The sequence below is a fragment of the Lepus europaeus genome, chromosome 7, assembly GCF_033115175.1.
Source record: "Lepus europaeus isolate LE1 chromosome 7, mLepTim1.pri, whole genome shotgun sequence".
Classification (NCBI taxonomy): Eukaryota; Metazoa; Chordata; class Mammalia; order Lagomorpha; family Leporidae; genus Lepus; species Lepus europaeus.
In genome coordinates, this window is record NC_084833.1 from 112,892,313 (window position 1) to 112,906,529 (window position 14,217).

At 40.8% G+C, this 14,217-nt stretch overlaps 1 pseudogene; it reads right to left on the reverse strand.

Annotated features, from left to right (window-relative positions):
- Window positions 1–12,737: 12,737 nt before the first annotated feature.
- On the reverse strand, window positions 12,738–13,644 carry LOC133764747 (olfactory receptor 10G7-like; annotated as a pseudogene).
- Window positions 13,645–14,217: the final 573 nt, after the last annotated feature.

The following is a 14,217-nucleotide window of genomic DNA, read 5'->3' on the forward strand; positions in this document are numbered from 1 at the left end:
GGAAGAAAAAACATCAAAATCCAAGTTTAGGAAGCAGCAGTAAGAACTGAGAGTGTGAAATAGGCAGCACATGGTGGCCCACTTTGTGAAGAGGTAAAGTTGATGGAGAAGCTTGTATGATTTGGCAGCTTGGATACAGCTCACTAAAACAGAGAAAGCAGCAACTTCAGGGAGAATGAAGTTGTAACTTTGGAAATGTTTGGGTTGAGTACCTGTGAAAGTGTCAGGTAAAATTATCTGATTGGCAGCGTGGCTGAGACGAAACAGCAGTGGCCTACAGAGCTGAGTGAGCAACAGGACTGGTCACTGTACACTTTAGTTTGTGTTGCCTGCTGAGTATGTATTTCCTGAACATGGAGAAGAAAACTTCTGTTGTGTGTTAGCACAAAGAGGAGGCAGATCAGGAAATGGTAACCATTAACCCTCCTGCATGTACTAGCAAGTCCAAGAAAAGGAAGATTTAGAATTTTATACAATTTATTAATGCACCTTACTCCCAGAACTGTTTCTCGCAGCAGCACACAAAGACTTTTTTTTTTTTTTGACAGGCAGAGTGGACAGTGAGAGAGAGAGAGACAAAGAGAAAGGTCTTCCTTTGCCGTTGGTTCACCCTCCAATGGCCACCGCAGCCAGTGCGCTGCTGATCCGAAGTCAGGAGCCAGGTGCTTCTCCTGGTCTCCCATGGAGTGCAGGGCCCAAGCACTTGGGCCATCCTCCACTGCACTCCCGGGCCATAGCAGAGAGCTGGCCTGGAAGAGGGCAACCGGGACTAGTACTCGGTGTGCCGGCGACGCAAGGTGGAGGATTAGCCTGTTGAGCCACGGCGCCGGCCACAAAGACTCTTATAAAGACTGTAAATTCGAAGAAGCCCAAAACAGTAGGTATAAAGCAGCTACACCTCAATAAAATGCTGAATTTAGAGAATGCAAATATGCCTCAATAAAGTTCATAAAGGTAGGGAAAAAAACAAAATTATAATTTTTAAATATAAAACTGTTGGGGCCGGCACCGTGGCTCACTTGGTTAATTCTCTGCCTGCGGCGCTGGCATCCTATATGGGCTCCAGATTCTAGTCCCAGTTGTTCCTCTTCCAGTCCAGCTCTCTGCTGTGGCCTGGGAGGGCAGTGGAGGATGGCCCAAGTGCTTGGGCCTTGCACCCGCATGGGAGACCAGGAGGAAGCACCTGGCTCTTGGCTTCAGATGGGCTCAGCGCCAACTGTAGCGGCCATTTGGGGAGTGAACCAATGAAAGGAAAACTTTTCTCTCTGTCTCTCTCTCTAACTGTCTATAACTCTACCTGTCAAATAAATAAAAACTAAAAATAAATAAATAAAACTGTTATTTCTAAATACCCATGACAAAATTGGTGGTATCAGAATTAGCCTCCTGTAAATAAATATATAATTGTCGCTCTCTCTTGATTTCTCTCTCTCAACTGCCCTCCTTCTCTCTTCTTTGCCCCTTCCCCCTGCCTGTCAGATTTCACCCGTCAATAAACTCTTTCCCTTAAAAAATAAATATAAAACTGTGTAAAATGCAGTCACATGTTATAACAACTGCTAAAGGAAATTCTACAACTACATGGAATGATCCCAGATTCAGGGACAGAAGTGAGAGAAGGAACAAACAGCACTGGACAGGGCACATGTACATTGGGACTCAGAAAATAGTACTCAAAATATGCAATTTGCAGGCCGGCGCTGTGGCTCAACAGGCTAATCCTCTGCCTAGCGGCGCCAGCACACCCGGTTCTAGTCCCGGTAGGGGCACCGGATTCTGTCCCAGTTGCCCCTCTTCCAGGCCAGCTCTCTGCTATGGCCCAGGAAGGCAGTGGAGGATGGCCCAAGTGCTTGGGCCCTGCACCCCATGGGAGACCAGGAGAAGCACCTGGCTCCTGGCTTTGGATCAGTGCGGTGCGCCGGCCGCAGCGTGCCAGCCGCGGCAGCCATTGGAGGGTGAACCAACGGCAAAGGAAGACCTTTCTCTCTGTCTCTCTCTCTCACTGTCTAACTCTGCCTGTCAAAAAAAAAAAAAAGTAATTGATATGGTTAATTTCATATCAGATAAAGTGTATTTTCAAGTAGGAAATGTTAGAAGAGATGTGCATAGCATTTTAAAGAGATAAAGGGAACAATTTTTTTAAAGATTTTATTATTTATTTGAGAGGTAGAGTTACAGACAGAGAGAGGGAGAGACAGAGAGAAAGATATTCCACCCGCCGGTTCACTCCCCAAATGGTGGCAATGGCTGAGCTGATCCAAAGCCAGGATCCAGGAGCTTCTTCCAGGTCACTCATGTGGGTACCCAGGCCCAAGCATTTAGGCCATCTTCTACTGCTTTCCCAGGCCATAGCAGAGAATAGGATCGGAAGAGGAGCAGCCAGGACTAGAACTGGTGCTCAAGGGAACAACCTGTCCTTAAGCAAAGCCCAGCACTTTCATGGATGTCACCAATAGGAACACCACCAATTTCCAGTGGTGAAGAACTAAGAAAATCCCCCTCCTGGTTCTGCTACTGTCAGGAGAAAAACCAACCATTGTGGAATATACCCACAGCCTCATCCATGACAAAGACCTGCTCCCGCTTGCCAGATCCTCAGCCCAAATAAGATAAGGCACTCTCCTGGCTTCTTAGAGGGGAAAAAATACAGTCAACATGGTCACTGCTACAGATAGTTACACTAGGAATGCTATGGCTGGAAGGATGCAGGGGCAAAGATAGGATGATGCACGGAGGAGCCTAAGGAAAAATTGTGATAGTCACAAAATATTATAGGGCAATAGTCTTCCCTCAAATTTTATCATCACATCAACAAGACTTAAATATAATAACAGCACATTGCAGTAGAAGGGGATTCAGGAAAGTGATTATCTGTAAAGAATAATGCTACCAAGTATGCAGGCAGAGCAACACAGGACCGTAGGAAAATGTGAAGCCTCTGGCACTACAACTACAAGCACTTAATACAGTCCAACTTCTACAGATTAGAATAAATCATCATGTTAAGGCCTCTTCACCTCCAGGCCTGCTACCCATTACAACATGCCCAGCTTTCAACAAAAAATTACAAGATATAAACACAAAGAGAAAAAACAATCATCAGAACCATTCCAATGTCACAGAGATGTTGGAATTATCATAGAAGGAATTGAAAATATAATTAGCATGGTAATATTCTACTGGAAAAAAGAGACAACATAAAAATAGGTAGGTGATGTAGCAGAGCAGTAGAAATTCTTTTTTTTTAAGATTTATTTTATTTATTTGAAAGTCAGAGTTACACAGAGAGAGGAGAGGCAGAGAGAGAAAGAGAGAGAGAGAGAGAGAGAGAGAGAGAGAGAGAGAGAGGTCCTCCATCTGCTGGTCCACTCCTCAGATGGCCTCAATGGCCGGAGCTGCACTGCTCTGAAGCCAGGAGCCAAGAGCTTCCTCCGGGTCTCCCACATGGATGCAGGGGCCCAAGGGCTTGGGCCATCCTCCACTGCCTTCCCAGGCCACAGCAGAGAGCTGGATCAGAAGAGGGGCAGCTGGGACTAGAACCAGCTCCAATATGGGATGCAGACACCTCAGGCCAGGGCTTTAACCCACTGTGCCACAGTGCACACCCCAGAAATTCTAAGATAGAAACAAAAGGACCTGCTAAAAATTGGAAACGCTAATATAGGTGAAGGATGTCCTCATAGGCTAAATGTTTGTTCTGTTTGTCAACAAGTTTCGGAAAAGTTTAACCTCATTAATCTCATTTAAAAAAAAAAAAAAACAAAAAACTGTGAAGCCATGCCAGAGATATAGGAGTGGATTTGTAGTGCCAAAGGATACTCAGTCTACCACAGACACCTTTGAACACACGGGAAAGTCTATCAGCAATCCCCTCACTTCACTCTTAACGCTGAACAGAAATTAGCATGGTCTCTGTTAGGAATGCTGATTAGTAAGCAGCAGGCTGCCTCCTATGCTATGATTCTTTCACACTGATGTGAAGAGCTTTGCCCAGATGTGAATGACTTGGCATACTGTATTATGCTTTGAAATCCTTTTAGACACATCACCAGACATGTGAATAGATAGCCAACGTCTTATATTTAAAGGGGTAGTAAAAAATCCTCATTTGTCTTATCTATTAAGATTTCAAACCCAGAGCATTTATCTTCTTTTGGTGTCTGATGGTCCCGAGCGCTGTCACTAGGACATCTTGTTGCTGCACAAGTCTCAGTCATATTTTCAGCACTCCTATGACTCCCTCCAGTTTCTGCTGAATGTGAATCAACTCCATGCATGATACTGAATCTTTAGGACTGCACAAGTGTCTTGTTGATCTTAAGGGCTCGCACACTGGTATGTTTTGAGGGATATACAAAATGTGAAAATGAAGTCCAGTAAAAATACATTTTGCTGATAGTAACTTTGAGTTAAGGTATGATAAAACTCATCTGTAAAATGCTCCTCTATTCTACCATGGAGGAGGTCCTTTTTATCTTAGCAATTTCACCCACAGCATAAGAAAACCTGAGCCGGCACCGCAGCTCAATAGGCTAATCCTTTGCCTGTGGTGCCGGCATACCGGGTTCTAGTCCCAGTCGGGGCGCCGGATTCTGTCCCAGTTGCCCCTCTTCCAGGCCAGCTCTCTGCTATGGCCAGGAGTGCAGTGGAGGATGGCCCAAGTACTTGGGCCCTGCACCCACATGGGAGACCAGGAGAAGCACCTGGCTCCTGGCTTTGGATCAGCGTGATGTGCTGGCCACGGTGGCCATTTGGGGGGTGAACCAATTGAAGGAAGACCTTTGTCTCTGTCTTCTCTCTCTCACTGTCCACTCTGCCTGTCAAAAAAAGAAAAAAGAAAACCTGAATCACACAGTAAACATTGAGTTAAGATCCTAACATCATCCACCCAAAACTCTGTCTACCTGCAGAGTCCTGATAGGATAGCACCTTCTGACCTTCATGTAGCTGATTGGGTGCAGGTTCTTGCCAAGATGATGTATGGTCTGGACATTAAGATCACTAAGGAATAAAAGAAAATGTTAAATGTCTTGGACTTGGTCATTTATGCCTCATTTTCCTTTAAATAGGATTAAAAGATTCAAATCAAATTAAAATATGATTTCACAAGGAAAAGGGAAATTTTATGAATTTAAGGTACACCTCAAAACACACAAATTGTAGTTATGTGTGTGGATTATTATGACTTACATAATTAGGGCAGGGCTTTGTTATTTGCATGTTAATTCTCTTTACTTTCAGAAGGTGGTTCACTTCACTGCTTAACTTAGGTTATATGTTTTACCATGGCATCTCACATATATAAGGTTACTTTAATCAGTTCATATAAAAATGGAATTGAAAGATAAGCTTCTTGGGTGCTGAAATATTTTTGAATCCATACATAGCTTTTGTTACAATACACATTTTCCATGGATTTTTAGAACAGCGCTTAACACATCATGACACTAAAGTCCTCTGATAACGTGTGTGTTCTCCACTGGACACTGGCGTTCTGGAACATAAATGCTGTCATGAAGCTCTGTATCTTCTGATCCTAAAATAATAGTTACCTAATTAAAATGGTAGAAGGAACTATTCGATTGATTAACTGAGAAAGAGCAAAACTGAACTGATGAACAAGAATCAGCATCTGGACTTTTATAAAAGTCACTTTATTCAAGACTTGATCTAATTCGCCCTATGCTTTAACACTCTATTTCTTGTTTTAAATCCCTTTCAACTGCTCTTTGACTCGGGAAATGTAGATCAGACACACCATGACCATACTCACACAGTATTTTAGAAATACAGGTTAACAAAGAAGTTACACCACTAGTAATTATCCCCTGTGGGTAGCATCTTAGTTCAGTACTCCAGGGTTGCTCTTTCAAGGAGACACTCAAGAGAAGAAATCAAAATGAGGTGTAATGTGATGAAAGATTGATGAGGTGGAATGAAAACATGTATTTTTGTTTCTTTTTTTATTTTATTTTATTTTACCTTATTTTAATTATTTGTGAAGGAGAGAGAGAAATGGGATAGGGGAGGTGGGAGGGCAGAGAGACAGACAATGCTCCCTATTCTGATTTATCTTATTTTTCTTACTTTTGAAAACAGTAATGGTAGCATTTAGAGCTTAATAATGACACCATGAGTAATTATAGAAGAAAGCTGTCCCAATTACTATTTGATGATGCAAATGTTCATTATTGAAGTATTAATATATCCCATTAATATTTCAGATCATTTCCTAACATTTCAAGTCATCCTGTCTCCTTTGTCTTTTCTGTTTATCCAGCTCTTGTACCATTTTCAGTTACATGAGGAAGAAACATCAGAGGAAAGACCACAGGAAAATCCTCCAAGTTTCAGGTGTTGGCTTCAGGCCATTCTTGGCTCACAAGCGACAAATAATGGAACTGAAAAGGAGAAAAATCTTTACATCTAGATGGAAATCTCTACCCAATAGAAATTATTATGGACTCAAATCAAGAAAGTTGAAGCTTGATCAACACAAAGGAAAATCGCCTGTTTAGAAGTGAGGTCTGATATTGTGAACACTTCAGACAGAAAGTGACTATTTAAGAAGATGAAGGGTCAGTAGCCAGGAGAACATTCTAAAGTGAACCTAACCAAGACTCATGTGAGTTTAGATAGGTTGCTATAGGCTAAGAAAATACTTTCCTTGACAAGTCTAAAGTTTAAGATGGAACAATTTCGATAGAAAGCAAATAGGATGATATAGTTAGATTAAGTATTTAGAGTTTAAATCTGGTAGAGGTTGAAGAACGCATGAGATTTGTTTTAGATTCTATGGAAAATGAAAGTTTTTTAAAAAAATTCTTACACTAATGTTTAAAATGTAACTATATAAAAGTAGATGCTTAGTTATTTCAATGATACTAATATTCATCGATATTGACCTGCACCCCGAAAAACACACAATGTTTCTGAGATTTCCTGATAACAATGTAGCATAGACGTTAGCAGCATGAGTTTTGGTGTCAAATAATTCAAGACCAAAGCAAGCCCGTATTTCTTACTATTTGTCTGAATTTGGATTACATTATCTGTATAATAGCATTTTTATAATGATTAAAATGAGATAATGCTTATAAACTATTTATTATATTACAAGCGTTTTGCCTATAAATTAGTCTAGAGTGACTCTGTTTAGCATAACTACAGTATTGCATGTATTTTATATTTAAATTCCTTGAAAATTAATAAATAAGAGAATACTAAATTTGTCAAAATAGCTAATTAATCAGAAGTATGATGTTTTTAAAAATATTGTGTAAATTATGAGTTGAACAGAGCTTGGCTCCTCAAACTCCTCCAGATGTTCGAAGTTTGCTGTCAGTGTTCCAAGTTGATTAGGGGTGGAGAACTGACCTAATTGTAGCATCTGAGAATGGGTCTGGTGGGAGGTCTTTAGTCACGAGGGTGCTCGCACTTCTTGCTAAGAGTCAGCTATGTGAGTCGTGTTTGGCATAGCTTCTCTGCTTCCTGGCTCACCTGCTCATCATTGTTTCCCCACACCTGCTTCCCCATGGCCAGCCTCTAACCTCATCAGATGCCAGACTAATGCACCTGCCTGATTCTGAACTGTGAACCTCCAAACTTTAAGATAAAATAAACCTTTTCCTTCCCAAGAAACTCCTCTTAGATGTTTTAAAGTGATGAAAAATAACTAATACAATGGCTAAAAGTAATTCATTATCAATGACTTAAAGAAAACCATATTTCTGTATCTTCAAAAATTTTAAAAGTAAAAATAAACAGAAAGGTTCCCAAACATAGAGAAATATACAACTATCTAGACACAGGAAGGTCACAGTTCACTAGTCAGAGTCAACTCAACCAAGTCTACGCCAAGATATTATTATCACGCTCTCCAACAGTAATGATAAAGAGAAGATTCTCAAAGCCATGGGAGAAAACAAACAACTATGCCCCAGTCGGCCTAACTGCAGACTTCTCAGAAGAAACGCACAGGGTAGGAGAGAGTCCAGTAAGATTTTCACAGTACTGAATTTAAAAAAGGCAACCAAAAAACATGTTTTTAAAGGTACCCTTTAAAAATGGAGAGCTAAAGACATCCCCAAAAACAGTCAAGGCGTCCCCTCCGCCGTCCCCAGGCCGGTCCCAGAGTCCCCCTCAGATTATGCAGGCGAGACTGGGGGAGCGGCTCCAGCATCACAGCGGGACTCTGAGGCAGCCAGCCGCCTCTGCAAGCCGGTCCCCTTCCCTATGTCCCTGTGTCCCTTCCCTTCGCGCCAGCCGCCCGGCCGGCTCCTCTTTCCCCTGCCCTTTCAGGTCCCAATCCGTTACCGGGGGCTGGTAGGGAGAGCCAGGCGCCGGGAGCTGCGCAGGCAGTGACTCAGGGCGACGGCGGCGGGAGGAGGAGCAGGAGTACACTGCGATGTTGTATAAAATATGGCACATAATAGTTTAATGCTGCATTATTTATAACATTATATTAATATGAATAAACACTATAAATGAAATTATATATTATATTAATATCAGTAAAAAGTATGATTAGGCTTCTGCCAAAGAAAAAATATAAAAGGACAAAAGATATGTGAGAAGACGCTCAACATCAATAATAATCAGGGTAATACAAATCAAAAGTGCAACAAATATCACCTGTTCAGATGGCTATTATCAAAAATTCAAAAAGTTAAGCTCTGGCAATAATGTGGGAAAAGAAGGATTTTCGTATACTGTTGATGAGAATATAAATTAGTGAAGCCACTAAGGAAATCAGTATCAAGATTTCTAGAAAAATGATAAATTAGGGCTCGGCATTGTGGCATAGCAAGCAAAGCTGCTGCCTGCGATATTGACATCCCCGATCAAAATGGCAGTTCAAGTCCCAGATGCTTGGCTCCCAATCCAGCTCCTTTCTAACATGTCCGGGAAAGCAGCAGAGGATGGCCCAAGTACTGTGTTCCTTCCATCCATTTGGGAGACCTAGATGGAGCCCTCAATTTCTTCTGCCTTCAGCTTGTACCAGAACCAGACGTTGAAGCCATTTGGGGAGTGAACAAGAGGATGGAAGACTCATTCTCTCTCTCTCTCTCTCTCTCTCTCTCTCTCTCTCTTTCTCTCTCTCTCTCTCTCTCTCTCTCATTACTCTCTCCTTCAAACAAATAAACAATTAAAATAGAATTAGAATATGATGCAGTAATTCCACACCTTATTATACAATCCTAAGGAAAACAAATCAATATGTCAAAGAGATATCTGTACACCAGATTCTTGCAGTATTATTGTCAATATACAGAAAAAGAAATGTGGTACATGTATACAATAAATTTTTTTCAGGGTTAAAAAAAGAATTAAACTCTGTCATTTGTGACAACCTGAATGAACCTGGAGGACATTATATTTAGTGAAATACATCAGTCACAGAAAGACAAATACTGTAATATGGAACTAAAAAGAAAAAGTTGAGCTGAACTCTTAGTAAGAAAATTGAACAGTGGTTATCAGGAAATGAGGGTTGAAGGGAAAGAGGACACATGGGTCAGAAGATACAAACTTGTAGTTATAAGGTGAATATGATCTGGAGAGCTAACGTACAGGATGGCAATTGTGGTTCATAATAATATACTGTGTAGTGAACATTTGCTAAGAGCATAGATCCAAGTGATAACACACACAATCAAAAAAAGTAACCCGTGTTTCATTTGTTTTTCCTGATCGGTGACAACTGAGCACCAAAGGGGAAACCTGTTAAGTGAAATGGACACTTTAAGAAACAATGACCTGATCAGCTCTTGTCCTGACTCTAGATGTACAATGTAATACTTTATCCTTTTTAGTATTTGTTGTTGTTGTTGTTCTAGTACTAGTGGTTGAACTCTGTAATTAACACACAATTATTCTTAGGTGTTTAAATTTTAACTGAAAAGTGATCCCTGTTAAATTTAAGAGTGGAAAAAGAGAGGGAGGAGATGTACAATTTGGGACATGCTCAATCGGACTTGCCCCAAATGGTGGAGTTAGAAATGTGCCAGGGGATTCCAACACGATCCCATCAAGGTGGCATGTACCAATGCCATCTCACTAGTCCAAGTGATCAATTTCAGCTCACAATTGATGGCTCCGATAGGTCTAAGAGTCAAAGGGATCACACAAACAAGACAAATGTCTGCTAATACTAACTGATAGAATCAAAAAGGGAGAGAAGGATCCAACATGGGAAGCGGGAGACACAGCAGACTCATAGAATGGCAGATGTCCTAAACAACACTCTGGCCTCAGAATCAGCCCTTAAGGCATTCAGATCTGGCGGAAGAGCCCATGAGAGTATTGTAGGCATGGAAAGCCAAGATACCATGGGAAAAAAAAAAAAAAGACCTAAATGAAAGATCTCTGTAAGTGAGATCCCAGTGGGAAGAACGGGGCCATCAAAGAAGGAGGTACCTTTCTCCAAAGGGAGGAGAGAACTTCGACTTTGACTATGACCCTATCGGAATAAGATCAAAGTCAGCGAACTCTAAAGGCTTCCATAGCCCTGGCAACTCATGACTAGAGCCTAGGGAGATTACTGACGCCATGAACAGGAGTGTCAAATTGTTAAGTCAGCAACAGAAGTCACTGTGTACTTACACCCCATGTGGGATCTGTCCTTAATGTGTTGTCTAATGTGAAGTGATGCTATAACTAGTACTGAAACAGTATTTTTATACTTTGTGTTTCTGTGTGGGTACAAACTGATGAGGTCTTTACTAATTATATACTGAATTGATCTTCTGTATATAAAGATAATTGGAAATGAAAAAAAAAAACAACCTGGTGTCAAATTGGAAATGGCATAGAAAATTAATTAATTTTTAAAAAATATTATGTAGGATCTCTGTCTTTAATGTGCTGTACACTGTTATTTAATGCTATAACTAGTACTCCAACGGTAGTTTTTTCACTTTGTGTTGCTATATGGGGCAAACTGTTGAAATCTTTACCTAATATATACTAAACTGATCCTCTGTATATAAAGAGAATTGAAAATGAATCTTGATGTGAATGGAAGGGGAGAGGGAGCGGGAAAGGGGAGGGTTGTGGGCGGGAGGGAAGTTATGGGAGGGGGGAAACCATTGTAACCCATAAGCTGTACTTTGGAAATTTATATTCATTAAATAAAAGTTTAATAAATGAAAAAAAAGTAACCTGTGAGGCAATGGATTTAATTAGTTTTTATTACCAAAATCACTTCAAAATATGTTTATTTTAAAACCACATATATATACATATATATATACATATATACACACATTCATTTTGCAAACATATGTCAAAAGTTGGAAAAATAAGTACAATTACTATGTTAGTGGTGAGGAAATTATTGAAATAACCTGCAAACTGTGTGACTCTCAAAATCAGACTATCTGGAAGGTGGTAACAGATTTGAATTTTAAAGCTGTTAATTAGAATTTATTATAAATTAACCCTTCCCAGTGCACTTTTACTTCTAATAACTCATTTAATCCTAATAACAGTATTTTAAGGAAGACTTTCACAGATGGGAAATTCACATACAGAACATAAAATTGCTTCTAAACCGATTTGAACTTGTGTTTGTTTTATATGAAGTCCTAATACTTCTATTCCATTACATGTAGGTGCCCACAAGATATACAGCACCTGGGTTACAGAACTATGCATTAAGATTTTTAGAGTGCTTTGTTTGTGCCAGACTTTCTCTGTTCTGTGCAATAAATACACTGAAATACCATGATAACAAGTTGTCTATCTACATGAATTGTCTTCAAAAGTTCTTGGAAAATGTGTACTGTGAAAAAACTAGATATAGCTTTCAACTTTGTGCACCTAATCCAACTCGTATTCTAACTTCATTTTCACAGACTGTTTGAAGAACACTCATTTTCTTTTCTACCTTCTAAATGAAAAGTACCATTGGTCCTGGTCTGAAATGTTGTTCATTCCTGCTCTGGACAGGTTGTAGTTTGGTATAGGTGAATTCCATGACTCGAAGATGATGGCAGAAGGAACTATCTGGATAGCATGGCCAGCCACTACCATCTATAGAAAGCAGAACCACCATAAGCCTGCCCTGAACTACAAATGAACTTCTTCCTTGTTAGGTAGAATAGGAAACCTCAGATAAGAATATATTATCTACTGATAATGTTGTCTGGGACCCAATCTCATTTACCAACATAAAAACCTGCAGGGTTCTCATAAGGTGGTTATTGTTTCCAGTAACAAAAGGATCACATAACTGCAAGAACTTGGCAAAGAAGTCCTATGAAGAGAGACAAAAATCTACCCAGAAAATTAGGGAGGTAGCTATTAGAAAGGAGGAATTTCCAGTCCGGTGTGCTTACATAGAAGCAAACTGTACAACTGATAGAACAGTAAAAAGTATTCATGCCTGTATTCCAGAAAGAAATGATCTCTAATATTTATCAATACCCTTAAGCAGTTTTCTCATGACTGTAGGTTCCCAATATTGTATGCAAAAGTAATCAACAAAAAAGCATATTCCCTATGTAATTATAGGACTCTCTGTATCAAAACCAAATCACAATGTTTATATTATTAAAAAAGTAACAAGAATTCTATTGCAGGAAAATAGAACAATAAAATATGATATGTTCAACATAAAAAAATTTCATGAAGAAATTGTCAAAAGACACATTACTGAATGGGCAATTTTGAATAATTTCAAACATGGATAACTAACTATGTCACTTTTTTAACGAGCATGTGTGTTTCTCTGTTTATTCACTCGGAACAAGTGCTATCTTGTCTTTTAGCTTCAGGAGAGCTTTCTTCACCTCCCTGTTCCTCAGGGTGTACACAACTGGGTTGAGCAGTGGGGTCAGCACAGTGTAGAAAACAGCCACAACCCCACCCATGACATCCTTGGAGCCTGGCCTCAGATAAATGAATATTCCAGGTCCAAAGAAACACAGGACCACGATGCAGTGGGAAGCACAGGTCTGAAAGGCTCTGTGCCTCCCCTCTGAGGTGCGGATCTTCAGGATGGAGCAGACGATGGACACGTAGGACAGCACTATCAGGAGAAAGCAGCCCGAGGCCACCACCCCAATGGTGACAAAGATGACCATCTCATTGGCTGAAGTGTCTGCACAGGCCAGCTTGAGGATGGGTGATGCATCACAGAAGTAATGCTGGATCTGGTTGGGCCCACAGTAGGGCAAGCGGAATGTCAAGGTGGTCTGGACAGCAGAGTGCAGGGAGCCACTGAGCCAGGTGCCAGCAGCCAGCAGGGCGCACGTCCTGCCACTCATCATGCTGGTGTACCTGAGTGGGTAACTGATGGCCAGGTAGCGGTCATAGGACATGACTGTGTAGAGGAAACACTCGGGGCTCCCCAGGAAGTGGAAGGAATAGAGCTGTGCCACACAGCTGTGGAAGGAGAGGGCCCCACCGCCCGGGGACACCAAGGCCATCAGCATTTTGGGCACCGTGACAGTGGAGAAGGAAGTAGTACATGGGGGTGTGGAGGCGAGAGTCCACACTGATCACCAGCAGGATGAGGAGGTTCCCCAGCACGGTGAGGATGTAGACGACCAGGAAGATGCCAAAGAGTGTGGAGCCCAGGGCTGGTGTGTGGGGAAGGCCCGTGAGGAAGAACGTTGTCACAAGGCTCACGTTCGTCATTGCTGCTTCTATTGGCCTCTCTCCTAGATTTGAGGTATAAAGGGTACCCAACAGTTAGCACTTAACTGAGACAGAGATTTCTTTCTCTATGTGGGAACTGTGATAGATAACCTTGGTCGATAACTATAGGGTTATACTTAATTTTGCCTGTTAATTTTGCTTGGCAAAACTGATGAAATAACTTCAGCACCGTATTGTGTGTCCCTTTTTCACAAGCACACACATACACACGCAAATATGCTAAGATGCAGGGTTTCCAAATGTGCATTAAAATGTTTATTATGAAAAAATCTAGCTTGGATTACAAAATATTTATGTTCCAGAATAAAATTCTTTTTATTCCATATACCGTGAGGATTTTAGAGTGCTGTGATACACATACGATGACACACACAAACCAATGGAGATGCATACAAATGTATGCAGAAAAAGCATAGGAGAAACCTGTACTTTTAGCTTTTTATTGTTGTATTTTAAATTGCTGCAAATTTAGTGTCATTAAGCATTCAAATTTATGTTCTCACTTTTCTGTGGACAAGGTAGCTAGGCCCTCTGCTCATGGTGTCAGCATGT